Source organism: Belonocnema kinseyi, chromosome 2 (assembly GCF_010883055.1).
Source record: "Belonocnema kinseyi isolate 2016_QV_RU_SX_M_011 chromosome 2, B_treatae_v1, whole genome shotgun sequence".
NCBI lineage: Eukaryota > Metazoa > Arthropoda > Insecta > Hymenoptera > Cynipidae > Belonocnema > Belonocnema kinseyi.
In genome coordinates, this window is record NC_046658.1 from 17636522 (window position 1) to 17649291 (window position 12770).

Genomic DNA, 12770 nt, shown 5'->3' on the forward strand with positions numbered 1-12770 from the left:
GAAAAAATATGATCAAAAGAGTCTGAATGATTTATTTAGAAAGGCTGGCCTATCTAAAGAGCAATGTGAATTGATGGCTTCAGACTTTAAAAAGCGACATATCCTGATAAAGGGAACTAAAGTAAGTGAATATCGTGACCGAGAGAAAACCTTTCGAAAACATTTTCAATAAATATTAATAATTTAAAGAGATTTAAAGGATTGTATGCTATATTTTCAATAATTTGAAGGGATTTCAAAGCCTTTGTAATATTTTAGTATGAATTTTCTAGAATTTCGGAATGAAAGATTTTTTAATGATTTTTATGGGACTTAAACATTTAAATTAATTTTACGAAAATCCCATGGAAAAATTGAAAATTCAAATTTCGATCCAAATGACTCAAAATACAGAAAAATATAAAAAATGAATTACAACTTTTAAAAGTCCAGAACATTTTTGTTTTAACAATTTGTTTATAGGACTTGAAAATTAAGTGTAATTATACGAAAATACAGTAGTAAAATAAAAATTTCGATCTGAACGATTGTAAATAAAGCAAAAAATTCTCTAAAACGGAATTATAATTTTTGAAAATCCCTAAAAAAAATTATTTTTTCTATTTTTCGGTAGGGCTTGACAATGTAGTTTCATTTTACGCAAATACAGCGGAAAAATAGAAGATTTAAATTTTGGATCCAAACGATTCAAAATACGTGGAAAAATCTCCAGAAAGAATTATAACTTTCGAAAAGTTCTAAATCATTTTATTCTAACAAATTTGTATAGGACTTGACAATTAAGTTTAATTTTATGAAAACACAGTAGACAAATAGAAATTTCAATAAAAATGTTGCAAGTAAGTGGAAAAATCTAAAAAAAAATTATAACTTTGGAAAAGTCCTAAATAATTTTATTTTAAACATTTTTTTTATAGAACTTGAACATTTAATTAGATTCTATCCATTTTTTTGTAGGGTTTTAGTTTAATTTTACGAAAAAAACGCTCTCTAGCAATCTCAAGCAATCTTAAAAAATTATTAAATATTTTAATAATATTGATTATGACCAAGTAGACAAACAAAATTAACATCTTAAACTATTAATTAATTTCCCTCAAAAAACTTACATCAATAATAAAAAATTATAACTTTTGAAAAGTACTAAATAATTTTATTTTAACAGATTTTCATAGGACTTGACAATTAAGTTTGGTTTTACGAAGACACAGTGGAAAATAGAAAATCCTAATTTCAATCCAAACGTTTCAAATACGTAGAAAAATCTCAAAATGGAATGATAACTTTTGAAAAGTCCTCAAAATTGTTATTTTAACAATTTTGTGTAGGACTTGACAAATTATTTTAATTTTACAAAAATAAAGTGGAAAAATAGAAAATTCCAATTTCGATTTAAACGATTCAAAATACAGAAAAGAATCATAAATGATGAAAAGTCCTACAAGATTTAATATTATCCATTTTTTTTGGAAGGGCTTGCGATTATAGTTTTATGTATCGAAAATTCTGTGGAAAAATAGAAAATTAAAACTTCGAGAGAAATGAAGCCTCTCTGCTTGTTATTTATGCTCGTATTTCTATTTCAATTTCGGAAAGGACATTTTAAAGTCTTTAAAACATTTAAAAGAGCTACCTGGACCTTTAAATATATCTACCTGAGTGCCTGCGGAGAATTTCTCTGACCTTCTCTGACCCTAGAGAATCTTTAGAATATGCTCAGAGATTTCTATCGGTAGGGTTGCTGCAACCAGATTCTGTGGAAGGTCATCCACTAACTACACACATTCTTACATAATTTGTCTTAAACAATTACATTGAATTACAATACATTACATATAATATAGTCGCACGCTTTTAATGATATTATAGCGCTTTTAAAAATCGAAAAAGCAGTGACGGGTATCGAACCACCTACTCTAAGCAATGCGTTTGATCGCTAACGACTAGACCTCACGGGTAACTTAACACTTAGAATATCGAAAAAAATATCTCGGCTAAAAAGTTAAAGTAGGAGTACGTCAGGGCCGTCCAAGAAATATCCAGTCCCTGTTCATCGAAATTTCTTATTTTAACTATTTATTAATAAGCGGGATTATAAATTTAAAAGAAGTAAATATATAGATTAGATAATTTTGTATTAAGAACTTTGTTCACCTTACTACCCAAAAATTTAAATTAATCATAATATTTGAATATTTTCTGAAGTCCTAAAATAATACCCGAAACTTAAAAATATTAAAGTTTGTACGGGGGACATGGCTTTAAACTTCAGCCCGGGCAATGATGACGTCCCTAGGGATTCTCATTTTACTATACTGCTGTGTTTTTCCTCACATAAGAAAAGTGAAAATCTCTAAACAATTCTCCAATATATACTTTCTTTTAAGTAAATCGTTAATTTCACATGAAAATAAACTTCATATCATTCATTTAATAAAAATTTACATTACTTTGCGTTATTTTATGGTATACTGGTATGAAAATAATACAATCCTTAAATGAATTAGTACATATCAGAATTTTGACTTTTGGACTTGAGATTTTACACCACTCTTTTGTAATGATAACAAGAGATATTTCGGGTTTCACTCGTGTACAAAACTACGAAATTTTGCCGAAATTTCGTAAACATTGTAGTTCACTTCTTCAGGCCTGACCTGAAACTGAGGTATCAGGTTATGTTGCTCTTATGTATACTCTCTACGATGCCTGTGATTGCCCAGAGCGCCCCAACGTGGGGACTGGTTGAACCTGATTGGCCAATCAAGTCTTTTTATTTTTAAAAATCCGGGAGGGCGGAAAGCTAAATTGGACTGGTATTATATACATTGTCCCTATTGATGTCATTAGGATGTTTTAAGATTTCGATTTCTTCTCTATGTTTTCTGGGAAAGATGCTGTGTGTTTTTGCAATGACTGTTGCTCTGTCAAATAAAATTTTATGTCCTGTTTCGATATGATATTTAGCTAGTACTGAGTGCGTGAAATGCTTTAGCCTGACCTTACTTTCATGTTCCTTTATACGTTGGCTCACCGCTCTCCCGATTTCTCCAATATTAACTTTGCCACAAGAACAAGGGATTTTATATACTCCTGGATCACTTAGGGGTGCCTTTTTGTCTTTCGGGTTATTTAGTAGTTGTCTCATTTTCTCAGGCGATTTAAATATGGTTTGGATGTTGTGTTTGTTAAGAATTCTTCCAATTTGTTCTGTGACACCTTGGATGTAGGGTAGGGTGGTGGTCATTTTTCTCTCTCTTTCTTTCGTAGGCTGTGTTGACTTGTTTTTTTGATTGTATTTCCTTATTGCTTTATCAATTTGTTTGATTGTGTAATCGTTCTGTATTAGTATTTGTTTAACATTTTGTAATTCCTTATGTAAATTATCTTTATCTGTTATGGAGAAAGCTCTGTATACAGGGGAGTTGATGACAGATTGTTTTTGAGATGCGTGATGGTGGGTGAAGGCATTTAGGTATCTGTTTGTGTGTGTGGGATTTCTGTACATTTCATGTCCTAAGGTGTTATCAGATTTTTTGTAAATTAATACGTCTAAGAAAGGCCATTTTCCGTTTTGTTCTATTTCCATGGTGGTTTTTAAAATAAAAAGACTTGATTGGCCAATCACGTTTGACCAGTCCCCACGGCGGGGCACTCTGGCCAATTACAGGCATCGTAGAGAGTATACATAAGAGCAACATAACCTGATACCTTAGTTTCAGGTCAGCCCTGAAAAAGCGAACTGCAATGTTCACGAAACGTCGGAAAAATTTCGTAGTGTTTTACACGAGTGAAACCCGAAATATCTCTTGTTATCAAAATGAATCATCGTGAAAGCATTAAATTCATTATTAAAGAACTCTTTTGTAATATTTATAGTTCTATTTTCTATTAAATCCTAGAATAATTGTAAACTTCATCTAAATACAGTAATGTTTTCCATTCACCCAACTAATTAGGTAAATTTTAATGAACAAATTTTCTCCGTGCACATCGAAAATCATTATTTTTTGGCCAAGAGTATGTTTCCTTTCTGATTTTTGGAAACTGTTTTTCTATAATCTTAGACTACTTGTAGTAAGTACTGTTTTTGATGCTCATTTTTTCTTTATCAAGCAGTTAAAGTCCATTATTACTTTAACACCTCCTTCAGCAGTATCATTCGCTACTGTTAAATATTTAACAATTGTTAAACCTAGCAGGTAATCTTTGTTCGGTATTTTCGTCAATTTCGAAATTGGTTTTGTCTCATGCTTTTTATTATTAATCTGATAATAAATAAGTTGTACTAATTTTATAAAGTTAACTAAAGTAATGTTAGTATTATTTTAATTATAATAAATTACCTAAAATATAGCACTTCGTCCTGTTAAATGTCTGACTTGATTTGTAGAAATTTGGTAAATAAAAAATATTTAATTGTAAAACAATTATACACTGTTATTAAATAATGTACTATTCAAAACAAGGACCAACTATCACATTTCAATAAGAAAATACGATTACAAATCTTATCATTGCATTATTCTGTGAAGTGACTCACGTCAACCCCGAAATTAAAAGAGCTTAAGGGTATGTATATGATATATACGAGGTGTGTTCAAAAAGTAAGGTGACTTATCAATTTTCGTGGGCTACGTACATTCAAGTTTTAAATTTTTTGTTTTGTTGTGTTGGTACGCTCGTCACGATCATATGTTGACAGTTTTGACTATATGGCTCGTGTTGTTTTTCTGGCAGAGGCGTAAAAGGTTAGAAGGGTTTGGTGTGCTCGGCGATTTTCTTCTTTCGAAAAAAATGCAGCAAAGAGTTTGCATTAAATTTTGCGTGAAGAATGGAATCCAGTGCTCTAAAACTCTTGAAATGTTGATAGTTGCATACGGTGAGTCTACTCTGAGTAAAAAAAATACATGAGACGTGTGTCAGCAAAATTTGTTCCAAAACTGCTTAATTTTGATGAAAAGATCCATCGCATTACCATCGCTCAGGAGATGTTGAATGAAGTCCATAATGATCCTGATTTTCTCAAGAGGGTTATAACTGGGGATGGATCGTGGGTATATGGTTATGACGTCGAAGCTAAAGCCCAATCGTCTCAGTCGAAAAATTCTGAGTCTCCAAGACCGAAAAAAGCACATCAAGTTCGGTCAAATGTGAAGGTTTTGCTCACTGTCTTCTTTGATCACCGTGGCGTAGTGCATTAGGAATTCTTACCACAAGGTCGTACGGTCAATTAGGAGTTTACCTTCAAGTTATGCGCCGTTTGCGAGAGGCGATACGCAAAAAACGTCCGGAACTTTGGAAAAACAATTCGTGGCTTTTGCATCATGATAATGCACCTACTCATTCATCGTTGCTTGTGAAAGATTTTCTGACCAAAAACAGCACCACAGTCAGGCCTCCATATTCACCGGATTTGGCCCCCAGCGACTTTTTTCTTTTCCTAAAACTGAAGAGACCCATGAAAGGACATCGATTTGCAACGATTGAGGAGATAAAAACTGCATCGCTGAAATAACTCAAGGCTATACCACAAAATGATTATCAGAAGTGCTTCGATGATTGGAAAAAGCATTGGCACAAGTGTATTATATCTGAGGGGGATTACTTTGAAGGGGACAATATAAATATTGTGGAATAAATGAATATTTTTTGAGAAAACCATAAAGTCACCTTATTTTTTGAACACACCTCATATGTTTTAAATTGAATCATTGTAAGAAACGTTCAAAATAAAAAGTAAATTTAAATGGGAAATATGTAAAAAATGCACAAATGTATGCTTTATTAACTTGAAACTTAAGTAAATGTGAGCGTCATTTTGAACTAAAAAATGTATTTGCGAAGGATTTTGATGCCGAAACTTTTTTGTACTCAAACCCTTCAAAATTTCTATTGCTTTAAATAAATTTATTCGTTTAGAAATTTACAATTTTTAAGTTGTTACTATACTGTTCTAAATTCAACGATTGCAATCTTATTCGCAAACTACTGCCCTGTCATTCCATTTCCAAATATTTATGAATTAACAATTTTCATATTAAATATCTTGATAGTCAGTTCACAAATAATAAATTTCGTTGAAACGGGATCCAGATTTTTTTACGGCCCACACGTACTCGTACTTTAACTTATAGCCCAGATTTGTTTTCCCATATCGTCAGGTTTAGTCGTTAGCGATTGAATACGTTAAACATAGATTATGTGGTTCGAAACCCAGCACTGGGTTTTCGATTGTTCAAACCGTTAATATAGTTAAAAGCTTGTGACCATATCACATGTAATGTATTGTAATTTAATGTAATTTTTATCCTAAATTGTGTAAGGATCGGTGTGTGTACTAGTAGATGACCTTCCACAGAATCTGGTTGTAGCAAGAATATATTTTTTTTACTGGCGCACGAAATTTCACATGACTGGGATGTAGAATTCACATATAGAGTGGTAGACTTTGTTTCCTTTGATTGTAATTGTAATTAACAGTTTGAATCATTTCACCTAACTGGTAGGTAATAGACATCTTATTTTACCCTGCTGTCAGGTAATCTTCATTATCTAGTTGTATTATTTCTTACTGTATCGCGTATTAAATTATAATGAATCTTAGTATATTCAAAATCGATATTTTAATATGAAATATTAACCTATTTCATTTGACATGACTAAAAGTGAAATTTTAATCAAATGCCGCGATGTCCTCCGTTTACCGAACTAAGTTATGTAAGATTTAACACACAAATATTCTGCGTGAGAATGTACATTGACCATGTAATTTTAACAAGATCAAAAAAAAGAAACTATTTCCTTTCCTTTAAAAACGCCTTATATAAGAAACTGTTTATATCATTTATTTATCAAATAAATCAATATTGGTGGATAGCAACATTTTTTCAGACAATAAAATTGGCAATATATTATCAGCAAGTTTGTAAAATAAAACGATTTATGCTCACGTGGAAACGCCGAAAATTTATCAAATATTTCTTGATTTCTTTCAAACTTCTAAAATTCTTTAACAATCAAACATCCTTTAAAGATATTCGAATTTTTCCTAAAATTTTGTTAAATCTTATCTATAAGATATAACAAATTTCTTTAAAATCTTAAAATCTGAGTTGTATTATAACTCGAATCAAAATATTTAAAAAATTTAATAAATAAAGAAATATTTACGTAAAACAAATGGAAAGTTATTTTGACATTTTTATGGTATTATATTATTGTGTATACTTAATGGTACTAAAAAAATTTTAATTTGTAAAATTCAATTAGTAATTATATTCCTTAAATTAGGTAACTTCCATATTTGTATGACCAAAAAGGGGCGGTTTTAATTGAAAACATGAGGGCAGTGAGTAATGAGAAATTCTCACAAGCATGTGAATATGCTTGATAATATGCTCGACTTTTCTATGCTTTGAGAATTTAATAAACATTTATAAGCATTATTAATTAGGGTTTAGAAAATGGTATTTTCTAAATTTATTGATAATAAGTACATTATTTAAATTTCGCTGGAAAATGTATCGCTTCAAAATTTAAATTGAAGAGGTCACTTAATTTAAAAGGTAAAATAAGTCAAAGTAATAGAAAACATTATTCCCATTAAACAGTGCTTTAATAAGGGTTGCAATAATATGCTAATTTCTAAATTCTTCTGTGTATGAGATGAACCATATACCGACACGATTACTAATAACAAACCAAACAAGTTTTTTAATAGGAGCAAGTTGTTCAACTTATTTCGGTCTTACGATCAAATTTAAAAAATAGAAGACAAGGATTAATCCGAGTCAAAAATTTCTTTAATTGTCAAAAAAAAAAACATACAAAAAACGTGCGACGTTTCGACCACATCTGTTGGTCATCATCAGGCAATTATACCTAATAAAAATACATTATAACAATTATTTTGAAAAGTTACAAAACAACATGTCATATAAAAAATCTAAGAATGGATCAACACCCAAAGGAGGTTAGTCCATTTAAGAGAACAACACACCTTTCTCATCAGATGTAGAAAATCATCTTTAATTAAAATAAAAGTAAAATTAACTTATCAAAAAAAAAACTGTTAAGCTGTGAAATTGGTAATATAGTTGATAGGATTCACAAACTAGGCAAATGTTTAAATTATAATTTCTAGCATTACCTACGACTTATGTACTAGTCACAGTTGATCCATCGTTTTGACTACAGTGGTTCGCTCCGAGGTTTTTTAAAAATATGTAAAAATTTAACTATTAGGAACCTCTTTATTTTGGAGGTTTCCTAATTTCATGTCGACTTTAATGATTGTCTTTTCTAAGGTAATAAGAATTTTTTGTACTTAGATTTTTTATATGACATGTTGTTTTGTAACTTTTCAAAATAATCGTTATAATGTATTTTTATTAGGTATAATTGCCTGATGATGACCAACAGATGTGGTGGAAACGTCGCACGTTTTTTGTATGTTTTTTTTTTGACAATTAAAGAAGTTTTTGACTCGGATTAATACCTGTCGCTTATTTTTAAAATTTGATCGTAAGACCGAAATAAGTTGAACAACTTGTTCCTATTAAATTTATAATCGATCGAAGAAAGGTTTTACCAAAGAGTTACTTGGAATTTATGCCTAAAAGATTACTTTTCTACAAAAAAATAATCATTTTCAACCGACAAAGTACACGAATTTTCATTAAAAAAATATCAATTATCAATAAAAATTAGAATGATTTAAAAAAAAGAAGAATTAAATGTTCAGTTTAAACGATCAATTTTCAATTTAAAAAAATGAATTCTCAACAAAGAATTAAATTTTCAACGCAAAAGATGAATTTTCTAACAAAAAACATACAGTTTAATTTCAATATATATTTTTTCAACTAAAAAAGATTAAAAGATTACACATTATAAAAAAAAAGATTTGCAAACTACAACTAGAATAGCCCAATTTGCAGTCAGAAAAGTGCGTTTTAAATATAAAAACCCGAGTTTTCAGGCCTATTAATTTATTCTTAACTAAAAATATATATGTTTTCAAACAAAAATGAATCAGCTAAACAAAATAATTTTTAATCACGGTGATGGATTTATGAAGAAAAATATGAATTTAGAAGATTACATTCCTGTGAAAAAGTTACATTTTGAACAAAAAATGGAATAGTTAAAGTAAGGTTTGGACTAAGATGATAAATCTTCAAGTTAAAAAAATTGCATTTGTAACCAAATACATGAATTTTCAACTGAAAAGATCAATTTTCTACGAAAAAATTAAAGACTTACATTTTCATTCAATACAATAAATTTTTCAACCAAAAAAGAAACCAATTTTCAATAAAACAGCTAGATTTTCAACAACAGAAATGAAGAAGGCATGGAAATTTGAGACGAAGCTGAGGGTGGGAAAGGGAAGGGAGTTGGCGATAAAGTGTTTGATGGAGGTAGAAGAGAGGAGAGGGAGGGCGATCGAATTACCGAGATGGGAAGAAGGAAGGAGGGGTTCTTTAATGATACAGAAATAGAATACAGGACTGGAGTAAACTATGAAGAATTGGAAAAAAGGGAAAGAGAAAGAAAATTAATGGAAAGATGGGGGATGATTGATGAATAAAAATACAATAAATAGTGTAAGATGATAAAGAAGGAAGGAGTGTCAAAGTACTTAGAAAAGGGATGGGGAGAGAGAAGGTTGAACAGAATAGCAAGATTTTGATTGGGAAACGAGGTAAGGGAGGGGATGTACTGGAAAAAAAGAAGAGAAATGAAAGCATAGAATATGTGAATGGGAGGAGGAAACATGGGAGAGGAAGGGAAGATAAAGGAAGCTGGCAAGAGACTGTGGTTAAGATTCTAGGGGAGGATAGATTAGGAGAAGAATGGATGAAGGAGTTGGAGGGTGCTAGAGGAGCGAATGAGAGAGAATGAAAGAATGCATGTGAAAAAAAGGCAAATAGAGGTATAGAAAAGTGAAAGAAAAAGGAAACGGAAGTCGCTTGGATTAGAAGCGTAAAGATGGTAAGTAATGGTAAGGTAAGAGTTAAGTAGACTAAAATGCGTTTGCGTTCTCATGCTCTCTGTCTCTCTCGCTTGCACTCTCGCTTTCGTTTGATCGCCCACTCGTTTGCTAATAAATCCTAAATTGCGCTATCACAGGAAATAGAGATAAGGAACTAGATATAATACTTTATGTAAATAGTTGTAAATAATTGTATACATAGAAAGGATAAGATTATAAAGAAATATAGATATAAGCGGAAAGATTGAAAGGAATGGAAGTTATGTAAACCCTTAGGGAACACATTATGAATAAAGAAGACTAAAGAAGAAGATGAGAAAAGACTAATTTCCAATCGCGTACATGAATTTTCAACCACAAATTCGAAGTTTGAATAAAATAAATAAATTTTAAACAAAATATTTGAATTTTCAACTTCGCACAAATTTTGAATGTAAAAAGGTTTGTCAACTCAAATGATAAATCATCAATGAAGTAAATGAAGTTTTAACAAAGTAGTTCCACTTCCAACTAGACAATTGGATTTCAAACCAAAAAGGATGAATTATCCAAGAAAACCGTGATGTTTTCCATTTTAACCACAAAGGATATTATTTGTTTTACCAAAAATAGGTGAATTCAACCAAGCTTGGCTGCCATTGTCGGCCCAAAACTGGGTACCAATCCTACTATAGTCTAAGGTCTAAGGATATGAAAAAAAGATATTTAAAAAATAAATATTAATTGATTGCGAGTACTTTGAATATAAATAGTAATGGTCCTGTTTAGATTGAATACATATATTATATTTTGAATATTATACTACAAATAAAATTTCTAACGCTACGGGGGTTATCGAACCTACATCGATATACCTAAATCTATCGCCTAGCAGTCGGGAGTGCTAACCACTGCGCTAAACCGACAAGTTGAAACTCTGTTAAAAAGACATCCTCATAAGCTGCAGTTCAGAAAAGTTAAACAAAAAATTTTAAGCTCTCTTTTTCTAGATATTTATCATTATGCGACGACGTGTAAATGTAAAATACCTGTAATGTTAACATTCATATCAATAAAACAATTTTTAAATAATTAATTTAAATCGATTAAAATTTTTCTTCGTGTAATATTTTGTTTTTTATCATTGTAGCCTACTTTACAACTTTTTGCAATGAAAGGATATGTAATTTTTCATAAACATTTAAAATTTTTAATGACAGAACTTAACAAATTTCATCGTGAACTTTGACAATTTTTCAATCAATTTTTTTTTCATCTTTCGTGTAAGATTTGTTAAGTCGGTGCTAAAAGTGAGACTTGACGAAATAAAGTGCTGATTGTAGGCCAAGCATCGGTGGAGGATCGGCAAATTTAAATAGCCAATATAGGCTGAAAGCACTGGCTCAACATTGGGCCGATTAAAACGCCGATATTGACCCAATAACTTTAGCCGACCTTTGACTGCCAAAATTGGACCAACACTAACTCTATCAATTTTTCCCTGACATTTACTGACTTTCTGTAATTACCTGATCCGTAGCCATTCTGTAATTTAAAAAAGTATATTTTTCTTGCACCCTAGAATGTTTTTCTAAAACGGTATGTTATAATTATGATATATCTTTATTTAAACGACCTCCCCCCTCTCCCAACCCTCACTTATTGACTGAAGTTTTTGGTGGGACTGACGTTAGAACTACAATCTCCACCATATGACGATTTCATACTTAACTTTGACATAATTTCGACTCAGAAAATAAACTTATTGCATAAAGGTGTTAGTTGGGCATATAACCTAAACAATGAATAATATAAACTATAAAATAGCCTCGAAAAGGACTGGAACTTTTAATGACATAAGGCATGCTCACGGAAAATATAAAGGTCATATTTCAGGCAACGAATAGAGACTGGGTGTTTGGAATTCTAGGGGAGTAAATGATCTCAAGGTAAAAGAATTGCGTAAATATGATATAATATGGTATATGATGCAGACGGAATACTAGAGGCTATCAGAGACTATTTTAGGAGACAATTCGGAGATGAAGCTACAGGATACCACAAATGCGATGTTGAACCCGATGCGATGGAAAACTCAATTGAAAAAGTCTGTGTCACTGAGATGAGGGATATAATTAAGAACTTAAAAAACGGTAAGGGTGCCGGGGTAGACGGTATTAACGCTGAAATGCTTAAACACGGTGGCGCGTGCATACCACATAGACTGTGCGAATTGATAAATTTATGTTTCGAGACGGGAAACGTCCCAGACGATTGGAAAAAAGCAATTATCGTACCAATATACAAGAGAAAGGGAGATAAAAGCGAGTGCAATAATTACAGAGGGATTAGCTTATTAAGCACCGTAAGTAAAATATATTCAAAAATACTTATTCGTAGGGTAATGAAAATAACAGAAGCAAAGATTTAGGAAGTCCAAAGTGGGAAGTCCTGAAAGAGTATGGAGTCAATGGATGGATCTTACAAGCTATAAAAACAATATATACAGGTAGCAAAGCGAGTGTAAGAGTGAATGAGAAACTGAGTGACTGTTTCGATATTATTCAAGGAATTAGACAAGGATGCGTTAGTTCTTCATGGTTATTTATATTATTTATGGACAAGTGTTTAAGAATGGCTCTCTTCGACGAAGAGGGTGTGGATCTCGGAACAGTAAGGGTACGTGGGCTAGCGTTCGCAGATGATAAGGTTGTTATGGCAGAGTCTATCGAAGACTTACAAAGAATGTTAAATAAACTAGATGCAAGCATGAAGAGCATGGGCCTCAAAA